This window comes from Jatropha curcas, chromosome 6 (genome assembly GCF_041381405.1).
Source record: "Jatropha curcas cultivar XTBG-Jc1 chromosome 6, XTBG_Jcur_1.0, whole genome shotgun sequence".
Classification (NCBI taxonomy): Eukaryota; Viridiplantae; Streptophyta; class Magnoliopsida; order Malpighiales; family Euphorbiaceae; genus Jatropha; species Jatropha curcas.
Genome location: NC_143156.1, coordinates 28,440,453 through 28,452,570, shown reverse-complemented (window position 1 = coordinate 28,452,570; position 12,118 = coordinate 28,440,453). Strand labels below are relative to the sequence as shown.

At 29.0% G+C, this 12,118-nt stretch overlaps 1 long non-coding RNA gene across 1 annotated transcript; it reads right to left on the bottom strand.

Moving 5' to 3' along the window:
• Positions 1-581: 581 nt before the first annotated feature.
• LOC149495877 (uncharacterized) lies at positions 582-2,899 on the bottom strand. The gene is made up of 3 exons (XR_016321443.1): positions 2,313-2,899; positions 1,507-1,591; positions 582-1,332 (listed from the first exon to the last, which is right to left on the bottom strand). It is a non-coding gene; the product is annotated as an uncharacterized LOC149495877 (long non-coding RNA).
• Between the last annotated feature and the right edge of the window lie 9,219 nt (positions 2,900-12,118).

Sequence of the window (12,118 nt, the reverse complement as noted above, 5' to 3'; positions counted from 1 at the left end):
AACCTGAATTGATTTTTATTAATTAACAGAATTTCATTCTTCTTTCGTTGCTAAGAGTTGGGAAATGGTTACACAAATAGTTTAGCAATGGAATTTTCATAAGTTGCTAAAGTTATAATCCTAAATTGATAATCTATTTTGTATCTTTTTCTTATTTCTTCCTCCTTTTATTTTATATTTTATTAAGACTGTAAGATTAATATTTGTTAAGATAATATCTTTTATTTTTTATTTTTTAATTTCAAATATTTCAATAGAAGTAAAGTAATTATAGAAATTTCAATATTCAAATTATAATATAATAGTAAATCATAATTTTTTATATGTATAGAAATTTTAATTTTTATTTGTGTTTTATTGATTGATTAGCTTAGTCTCATCCTAATTAGAAAACTTTTAATTTCATTGATGGATTAAAATTATATAATAATTTTTAATTAGATTGGATAATTGTAATGACCCATTTTCGCGAGCTAGACAAGCACTCGGACCTAGATGGGCTTAAGGACCCGAAACCTGTAGTAAACCTATATCAATTAAACCCATATTCTAGTCTTAAATGTAGCTTCAAGCCCATCAACTTTAATCCACAAAAAGTACAGTTCATATATTAATATAATAATAAATAGTATTCCTTTACAATCCATCTGAAATACAATTGCGGAACTCCATCATCTACAGTCCTTTACATTTACATGGTTAACATAATTATTAACAATCTTCTATATTTAATTTCGACTCGACTGGGTCCATAGGATTTTTCTTTCTTCCTATTACCTAAAAAAAAATAGGAGGCAAGAGTGAACGCCAAATTCAATGAGTAGAGTTAGATAACTCTCTCACCCCACACAATCATACAAATGTTAAATTTAATCAAGTTAATTACTCAACTAGCTATATGATCATGCAGTTACGCACGCATATGACATTACAACAGCAATCACAAATATTATCATCTTCACATAATCACATCACGTGGTATTAGTCAGTGGCGTCACCGAAATCCCCGATGAGCCGTCCTCCCACAAGGCCCATTCACTCATAATGTGTGCACCAGGGAGCCGATCCCCCATACCTAGCCGACCAGTCTAATCCTCACTTGACCGGCCTCTCATTGTTTTTCCATTCTCTCTTTTCTTTTCCATACCAACAAGAGAGCACCCTGTGGTTTTCCATATCATCCATATCATATAATCAGGTGCACACGGGGGCACCGATCTCCCAAACCCGGCCTGACGGTCAAATTCCATAATTCCATAATTTCATCATATTCAGGATCCATATTTCATAGATCGTCCTCACAAACCCATAGTGACCCACTTCATCCCAATTCTACACAAACAAGGCACAACAATATCACAACACAAGTAATCAAGCAATTTTTAATCGCAACAATAGTGCAACACAATATAGCAATTCAACAAGATAATGCATGATAACATTTAGCCGTGAATGCATGAATGCAAAGATGCAGGCAAATGATGCGAGTTATCCAACACTACTCACAGTTCTTTACTGTCCCTTAAAGGACTATCTCTACTACTGCATGCTTCCGGCTTTTTGTCTTCACCTTTCGAGACTTTATATACATCTAAAATGATAAAAAAATTCTAAATAAGAGTTCTAATCTGAAAAACAAAAGTATCCCACATTTATTTATTAGATTTGACTACTCGTCGCTTTATTTACTTATCAAACTAAACTTTATATTTATATATATAACGTTTCCTTATTTATTTACTTATTCAAACTTATAACCTTTAAACAAAATTTTTAACGAATATTTTATAATAACAATAATAATAATAATAACAATATTAAAACAATAATAATATTACTAGTAATAATAATAATACTAATAACAATGACAATAATACTTCGAGTTTTAGTTGTTACTATCCATTAAGGATATAACTAATTTAATTCTATATTAAGTGTCTCGCCGAAAATTCGGTAGCATTCCCTCCATAAATTTGACTATCCACCAATCAACTTATTCAATTATTTTTCAAGTCCACACAACCCGTCCATCGGGCAATCAATCAACAAATTTCTCCGATCCTCCTTAAACTCAACATTAATAATACTTATAAATTTTTCCTAAATTCCATAAATTTTATTTATTATCATAATTTCCTAATAAATTAATTTGGTACTAGAATTATCTTTAATTAACCATATATTTTAATTAATCACTAAATCAACACTAAGATTAATTTAATTTAATTACTCGAAATCACTAAAATTAGATTAATTACCAAAATTACTAAAATTAAATTAATTAACCAAAATTAACAAAAATTAATTTATACCCCAAACAAAATATTGTCGGAAGTTCGTTAGACCGGAAATGGAGGCCATGCGTGCCGGAGAGACAACCGAATGTGGCTGGAGCACTAGCAACGGCAGAAAAGGGACCAGATTGACTGGTCATCAACCAACCTCGCCGGATCGAAGAGAAAGAGGGAGGAGACCGTCGTTGGGTCTACCGAAGCAGGAGCCGCTGCCATGCTCACCGGAGTCGCGAGCAGCAGGAGGCGCGATGTCGGGCTGTGGCTGGAGTCGAGTGACGATCGAGGCTATGACTGCAGGCGGGTCGCGATTGAACTGAGAGGGAAGGAAGCGACCGGCGGCGCGATGGAGGCTCGTCGACTGACTCTGGTGGAGGCGCGATCTGCTGCCGCTGCAAGTTTTCGCCAGAAATGGAGTCGCAGGCGCAGGGAAGAAGAAAGAAGAAGGAAAGAAAAAGAAAGAAAGAAAGAAGAAGGAGAAGAAGAAGGTGGAGATGGTGGTGCTGCGTGGGTTGAGGCGCAGGTTTGGGGAGGAGAGGAGTGAGGCCAACGCTGGAAAAAGGGGAGAGAGGAGCTTCTGGAAGTGATTCGAATTTATTCGGTTGGATTGGGGCTCAGTTCGATTTATTTGGATTATTTTAGTTAGATTCCGTAACATTTTCTCTATTTACTCAATAATAATAAAAACACTAGTAGTAATAATATTTGATTTTATAATAATTAATTTATATTGTAGCCATACATATTTACATTTATAATCGATTGGTAGCTGGAGTTCCATTTTATTTCATCGAAAATTTTAAGTGTTGCCAAATCGAAAATTTCGAATAATCAATTTTGGGCTTGAACCCAATTCGAAAAGTTGGGTTCGAATTGAGACTATATTACATTTGCAGCCCACACGGCTAAAATTTTCGATTTTTGATTTAATAAAAATTCGAAAGCTTCGAAAATAAAAATTCGGAGTATTTCAATAATATTATTCAATTAAGCATATAAAACTAGGAAATATAAAAATAGAAAACCGAAAATTTTTTTTATAACCTGACCTTAAAATAAAATTCAATTATCAAATAAAGTTGAAGATTCAGTTAAGAAGCACAAAGTATATGTCAAAATATTTTAACTCAATTGATAGAAAATTATATAATTTTATTTTAGATTAATTTAAATTACTAAAAAATTTAAAATAGTTCAAATAAAACTATTAATAAAATAATTATTCTAAAAAATAATTTGATTAAAAGAATTAAAAAATCGGTACTTATTATTTAAATTTATTATTGTACTTCCAATAGTTGAAGATAAGACGTATGTATAATATCTTAATTATAAATAATTTATGAATTATAATATCACTCAAGTAGGAATCTTATTAAAATACCAATTTAATATAGACTATAATGTTTAATACTTATAGAAAAAATCACCATAATAATTTTATTTTTCTTTGGCTACGGAGTTTATTATTATATGTCAAAAACTTTTCTTCTATCATTTTAGATATTATTTTACTTGAGTTATGATTATTTTTACTTTCCATATCATTTCAATCATAAATTTTTATTTTTTTCATTCAATTTTGATTTTTTTTTCAATATTCATTCATTTTGTCTACATATATATTATAATATTTATAATAAAATATTGACTAAAAACACCTAATTAATATACTTATTTTTTATTCAATAATTTATTACTATTTTTATTATATTATAGAAAAATCAATAAATTATATTTATAAAAAATAAAAAAATGAGTAGTAACAATGACTTCTAACGTGCAAAGCACGGTCTTAATACTAGTATTACTAAAGTTACAAAATTGATAATTGTTTGACTCCCAATAATTTAACTTATGATCCACGTGGAAACTAAAATGTGGCTAAGGGTGTGAAAATAGGTTGGCGCGTCAGGTTGGACGCGAACCCTCCTAATACGTGAAACGATTAGGGTCAATATAAATACAACCTACTTAATAATCATGTCAAATATTTAAACATAAGTACGACATAAAAGTTAAACGAGTAACATGAACACGGCACGTGTAACCTGTTTAATTAAATAGCTCATATATGAGTCAAAAAAGTCAATCATATTTAATTAAATGGATCATATACGGGTCAAAACACGACAATTATAATACATATAGCCCACATAACCCTCTTTTTGTGTGTGTGTGTGTGTGTGTGTGTATAAATTACATTTTTATCTTAAAATAAATAGTTAGACGGATTAAATGAGTCAATTTATAGCATGATCCGCATAAAACTTGTGTCATATCTAGATCACTCGTTTATGACACAAACTTATTTAAACTCAACTTTAATCCATTTAATTTTAGTATTAAACAAATTATATTTCCGTGTCATACCCATGTCACACGGGAGCATTTCACGTTTCAGAAATGGAAAATTTTGTAGGCTTGAAATATCAACATTCATTAATATTTATGATCGAAGAAAATATGAGCCGTCGACAAAGCCTGCCATAGACTTGTGCAAGTCTTTTTGGTGGGACTCTAATGGCTAACTTACCAAGGAGTTTAGGATTGGGGGCAAACAAAGACTTGAACAAGTCATTCTCACCTGCAGGGTCTAAATACTTTTGAAAGTCTCTTAGGGTCTATGCAAATTGCACGTAATTTACAAATCTTTCACAAAATTTTTGAAGACAAAAGTGAAAAATTGATGTTAACTTCACTTCTTTGCTGGTTTTGCAATAGATTACAAACAAAAAGATATCAAATGTTGATTTCACTTCAATTAAATCATATTTGAAGAACAAAAAACTGATCTCAAAACTGTAACAAACAAAAGCGATGGATATAGTCAGTGGCAGAGCCAGGATTGAAGACAAAGGAGGACAAAAATTTTTTTTTTTTTTTTAAGTTAGGAAGCGCTAAATTAAAAAGTATTATATTTTAAGGAATAAAATTAAAAATTTTTAGAAATTTAGAGTTGAATTATTAAAAAAAAAATTATTGAGGGATCACTCCTGACATCTTGTCCCTCCGTCAATATAATCATACTTTAATCCAAATCAATTGAGTCTAAACCTGAGCAACGGGCGAAAATGAGGATTAAACACAAAAGATTGTTAGATATCTTTTCTTTTTTTTTTTTTTTTTTTTCAAAGACTTTCTTCTTTCTTTCTTCTCTCTTTCTTCTCTTTGCTTCAATTAAGGATTGTTCTTCTTCCTCAACAAGTACTTTCATGGAACTAGGCCTTTGCTAAAGCTAAGTGAAATCCAAAACAAATGAGGGCAACTGAATTGGAATTTTTTAACAACTGAATTGCAATTGTTCTTCCTTCTGATTTGCTATAGATATAGTCAGTGGCGGAGCCAGAATTGAAGATAAAGGGGGACAAAAATCTTTTTTTTTTTCAAAAATTAGGAGGCGCTAAATTAAAAAGTATTATATTTTAAGGAATAAAATTGAAAATGTTTAGAAATTTAGAGATGAATTATTAAAAAAAAAATTACCGAGGCAGCCACCTTTGATATCCCGTCCTTTCGTCAGTGAATATAGTTATACTTTAATCCGAATCGAGTCTAAACCCCAGCAACTGATGAAAATGAGGATTAAACACAAAAGATTGTTAGATATATATATATTTTTTTTCAATGACTTTCTTCTTTCTTTCTTCTCTTTGCTTCAATTAAGAATTGTTCTTCCTCCCCAACAAGTACTTTCATGGAACTAGGTCTTTGCTAAAGCAAGTGAAATCCAGAACAAATGAGGGCAACTGAATTGCAATTTTTTAACAATTGAATTGCAATTGTTCTTCCTCCTGATTTGCTAAATTCATTTTGGGTCATGCCCACCCTATAAAGCCTCATATTTTTTTTATTTGGTTTCACAATTCCTCTGCATTTTATCATCCCTTAAACTGCAAATAAAAGCATGTTTAATCTAAATAATGTGATTTTCTGTGATTGTAATGTCATCTTGAATAACTTTTTGAATGTTTTATCTCGTATGTTAGCTGAAGTGTGTTAGAGGATCTACGAGAGTGGGGTCATGTCCCTCTTGATTTTATTTCCAATATTGTAAGAGTTGATTTAGTCTAATTTAAATTTCAGTTTTATATTTCAAAACAAAAAAAAAAAATTAAACAATGTGAAATATTATTATATTAAATCGGCAACTAATTTATTAACTTCAAAAACTTTGGAACAATTTGATTTTATAAGTTAAAAGACATGGCCAATATATACGAGCTCAAAAATAAGTGAGTTTAATTAGAATTTAGAAGTCCTTTGATTTCTATTATTATTTTTCAATATGAGATTCACTTCTTAACCATTGATTTGGTTTGTTTACCTTTTTTTTTCAATTTTCAGTATGATAAAAAAATAACCTTATACAAATATTACTTTATAATATTTAAAATGTAAATTGAAGTAAAATTCAAATATTTTACAAATTCTTATAATATGTGGAAAGAAAACACAGTAAGTAAATAACTGCTGGCCTTTCACTAAACTGGTCTCTGTCTCCCATCCCTATGAATTGTGAATTTCTTCTCTAAGGGTCCATGAGATGTAAGTTGTTGGGATTTCTTGTCTCATACCAAAATTACAAAGGGACAGAGTTAGGTGTCTTAATTTATTTCCCAAGAACCAAACAGATTTGCCGGCATGGACTTAGTTTTAACCTTTGTCGATCAATCAGTGATCAGAAATCACCATAACCTTTCAAGATTTTTATATTCAACAACAAAGAATAGTACAAATTTTGGAAATTGATATTGCATTTTCTATAATTTTCCTGTCACTAGAAGGAATCGAAAATACTTTTTATCTTCATATTGTTTGTAATTTGCATGGTGATGGGGCCAAAATGATAGCATTATTTTGTCCATTACTAAAAAATTTTAGTTAAAAAAATTGGATAAAGATTATATTCATACAAAAATATATAAAAGTCTGGTTTGCCAAATCCAATCCTATAAGCTGGTCTGAAAAATTAAAATTAAAATCCAATCTGATTCAATCCAATCCAAAAATTAAAATTTGGAGTTTTTTGTCCCTTTTTTGTAAGTTTTATTACTAAATAAAAGTGTGATATTTGATTTTATTTAGTCAGAGACTTTATATCTTGATTTGTATATTTGGATTTTCAATCAATGGAGTTTGGTAGTGTTGTCTCCATTGATGTTATGACATATAGTGGTGAAAATTCATCTATGTATGTCATATATTATAGGTTTTTGAAAAAGTAATCCAAGTAGAGAAGATTCAAGAAGTTGTTATTTTATTATCTAAATCAATTAATGGACTAGTTATTACTACGGAGATTTATATAAAACTCTTTGCTAATAAGTAAAACATAAAGTAGTCTCTGCTAGAAACTTTTAATTTTAATTAAGATAAGAATAGCTTTCTTGTTCGTAGACAAAGTTGATTCTTTCAAAAGAATATAAATTCTTTTATTTATTAAAAGATTAAATAAATGTATTTGTTGAAAGTAAAATTTTATATCTGATCTATGAGAATTTATAATACTTAATATTATTATTAATGAATTATATATATATTTTTTAAAAAATACAATAATAGTAGCAAATGGTTCTTTTTTATTCTCTAGAATATAATTTAAATTATTAAACAAAATAATAGGTAATTAATCACTTCCAATTTCAATTTATTAATTCTTTAATGCAATAAATTTCATTTTATACCTTAATTATCTGAGTAATTTCATTAGTTACAATTTAAAGAACAATGTTTTATCAGAAATCTTTCTACATTGTTAATTAATTAAATTAATTAATTTTTCAATCTTGTAAATACAAATTAAGCATCTCCACAATAACTCTAAACACAAAAGATCAAAAAAATTATGACTTTTAACATCATATCTGTTAAATTAATTAATTGAATTAATAGTTGAATCATCCACACCAAAGCTATGGTATACATTAGTGGAATTTTATTTTTTATATAGAAAGATTATTAGTATTGATAAATATTTCTTTAAACTTAGGTTTTCCTCTTTTTTTTTTTTTTTTTTCTCCATATAATCTTGAAGCTTAGTTTGGTATTGAGTTGTTAATCATTCTTAAACTGCTTTTTATATTTTCTCTGAAAAAATTGACTTTTCTTTTAACTTCTCGCATGGTAAGTTCCCTTCATCCTAAACATTACAAAATAATTTGTCAAGAATATATATAATTGTATTTTGAACAAACCCTAAAGTATGTTTGAACGAGGGATAAACAATTTGAGTTTAGGGTTTTAACCCTAATCTCTGTTTACAAACGAGATGAAAGAAACTATTGAAAGAAGGAAAATAACGATGGATTATCAATTTTGTTTCAATGGTTATTTTCATTTGGTGTTTTCTTTGGAAATGAGAGAGTTTTAGAGAAAAAAAACAATTTATATTAACAATTACCAATTACCAATTTTATTCTCATTTAAATAATAGGGTATTTAAGAAGGGTTAAAGTTAGTTAATTGATTTGAGGTATTTGGATAATTTAATAAAAATAAGTGAGATTTTCATTTTTTTTTCATTATTTTCTCTTCAAATTGGAGAAATTTAAATCACGTGGATCTGAGTGAAAAATAAGTGAAAATAATATTTTCCTCCTCTTTTCTAAATGAGGGAAAATACCTTTAACTAGATGATTTACATAGTCATTTTCCTCCTTCAAAAAAGAACACACACATCCAAACAAAGGGTAAGTTAACAAGGTTGTATAATTCAAAAATTAGAGTTAACATTAAGGAGTATTTAACTTAAAAACATTAAAAATTGAAATTTATAATTATAATTATTGCATGAGCCTTTTGACAGATAGCCACTACTTAGTAGCTACCAAATGTTGACTATAATCAAAGGCGGAGTTCCATAAGGACGGACCTAAGGTGCGTGGTATTTAAACAAAATTATATTTTGATCCTTAAAAATATAAAAAACTATACTTAACCCCTCTAAAATTTTGAAACATTTTATTTGACTCCTTCAAAAAAAATTGTCGTAACTATAATCATGGAACCAAATAGACACTAAAAAACCTTATTATCATTTTAGTTGATTTATCACGTGATCAACTAATTTTAAAATTTTAGTTTTATGAATGGTAAAGAAAAATATAAACATGTGTGATGCTTATTCTAAATGTATGATTGTTCATTATATACATATTTTCAGTTAGTATTTGAAATTAATGTATGTCCCTGAAAATGGGAGATAAGAAAAAGGCAAAAGCTGGAACATTTATTAGGGAAAATGAGCATGACCCAACAATGGTACCAAGCCCCATTTCATCCCCCACATCTCCAATTATATGGAAGTTCAGGCCACAATCCACATGGTTAAACCTCCACCTATAAATTCTTATTTCTCTTCATTGGTAACTCATCGCCATCATTAAGCTCTTTTCATTCTTTTACCATTGTTTTTTAGCTCACAAAAAATTCTCTCTCTAGTCTCTATCCGTCTCTCTCCTTGTTTCAACCGAAAAAGCTGAGAAACAACCCACAGAGTTAGAACAGCTTTCTTTCTTAATATACAGGAAACAGAATTTATCGCCGAGAGAGAAAATTACTATTTGGGTTTCAATTTGAATATTTCCTGGCAAGCTTCACCAATTCAAATTCTACAAATTTTTTATGGGTTGATCATCGTCGCCACCTTAGGCCTTCCTCTGAGTTTGGGCTCCGATGAGAAGATTTCCTGCAATAATGGGTATACTTTAAAAAAATTGTAGCTTTTCAGGTGTTCTCTATTTTTTGAGCTCCTGAACGGCTGAACTTAAATGAATGCTCTTTTTCCGGTGACCGCTCATAGTTTCAGAATTTTACATTTCTACCAGTCTGGCTGTAATTGAATTCGTAAATAAGAATTTTGCAGAGGTACTGAAATTTATTTGTACAGTTGGCTTTGTTTGGAGTTTTCTTTTTTACACGTGGCAGATAGGTTAGTCAACAGAGTTTGCCTCTCACCTGACCGTGTTTGACGGTTATGTTGGTCGTGGCGTGTAACGTTACACTATTTGGTAAAGACAAAAAATTTAGAAAATTAATAAATTTCCTTATTTAGGAAATTATAAAATATAATATCATTGGATTCCTGAATAATTAAGAAAGATAAAAATTTAATATTATTGGATTCTTAAAAAATCATTTCTTTAAGTTAGTTTAAGACTTAATTAATTTTTGCAGGACCGCTCTTAATAAAGAAGTTCACTTAAAAAAATCTGCAGCACTTAAAAGCTGTGCACTATGTATTTCAATGTGCAATAAAATTAATCAATGTGGTGAATTTTTTTTGTTGAAACTGTTTATGCAATTGTTTATTTTCCATCAAAAATAATCTTTATTTTAAATTTTGATGTTCATATGACAAACGCACTTCTATCTATGTATTGATAAACTTATTATAATTTGAAAGTAATGTTATTATAATTTGAAAATAATGTCTTGTTCTATGATAAATATGAAACTATGATAAATATGAAAGTAATGTTACTACACACATACATACATTTAACTTTTGTAACCATGTGTCTTGTCTTTTGCACCACAGGAAATATATAAGTTGGCCTCTCTGTGGGTCCGGAAAATTTCTATTTCATATATTTACTAATTCATAACTAAATTTTGATAAATCTAAAGACAATTATGGGCTCCCTCGGCAAAATTAGTTGTTTTGATAGCTGTTAGTTATTTTGGTAACGTTTAACTGTTAGCTGTTTAAGTAGCTTTTTCATATACAAAACCCTAAAGCCTAAACATTATACGGGTTAACTTTTTATAAAATGATATCTTAATCTCTAAAAGTTAGTTCAAATGCTATTGGCAAACGCAATCTATATTTATAATTTTAACCACGATTTAAAAAAAAAAAGATTCTATATTCCACGGTAAAGGTTTGCAATTTTTTTTTTTTTTTTTTTTGTGAGTAACAAAAACGGAGCGTGAAATACACATTGCATAAAATACAAACTATATAAACATATAATTTTTAATCTAATTAAGAAGTATATATGTTTTGAATTTAGTTAATTTGTCTTGAGACAACTTGGAATATAGGATTCCTTTCTTCCAATAGCTTAAAATTCCAAAATTCCAAAACATATTTGTTTGTTTATTATAGCTTAATTAAGTCAAGATTGGTTGTATTAATAATTGGAAAGACCTAATCAAATAGTAGAAGCAACAGTGCATTATCAAAATCATTGACCAGACAAGACTATTCCTTCATTAAAAATACAAGTAGGTTTCTCTTCATGCATTCATGGATTCTTGCTGCAATTAACTTGTGGAAGAAGCAATTTAAATAAATTAAACATTATGCCTTGATTGCAAACGAACAAAAAGATGGCTTAAATAGATTTTTTTTAACAAGAAATTTAAAAAAAAAAAAAGACATGACTATTATAAATCTATAATTGTGCCGACTGAGAGGAAGAAGGGGATTGAATAATATAATTTATTATTGAATTATTTGTATTTCTTTAAAAATTTGTAAAAATTTCTGCTAATTATATATCTGATTAATTTATAGTATGATTTTTCTTAATCTCAAATTTATAGCATGGTTAATTCATAAATCAATTAGTTTATCAGTATATGCGTAGACACATAATTAGTTATTATTTGAAATTGTAGGATATAAAATATAATTACAGAATATGCATTATCCATGAAGTATTGAAGTTCAAACAATAAAAAGCAAATATAATTATATTTGATAGGCCTCGATAAGACAATTCAAGCCCCCAGCCTAACTTCAAAGGCTTAGCCAATCTAGCCCAAAACTTAACTGTCACGACCCGATTCCATGGGCCGGACCGGCACTAGGGCCCAGG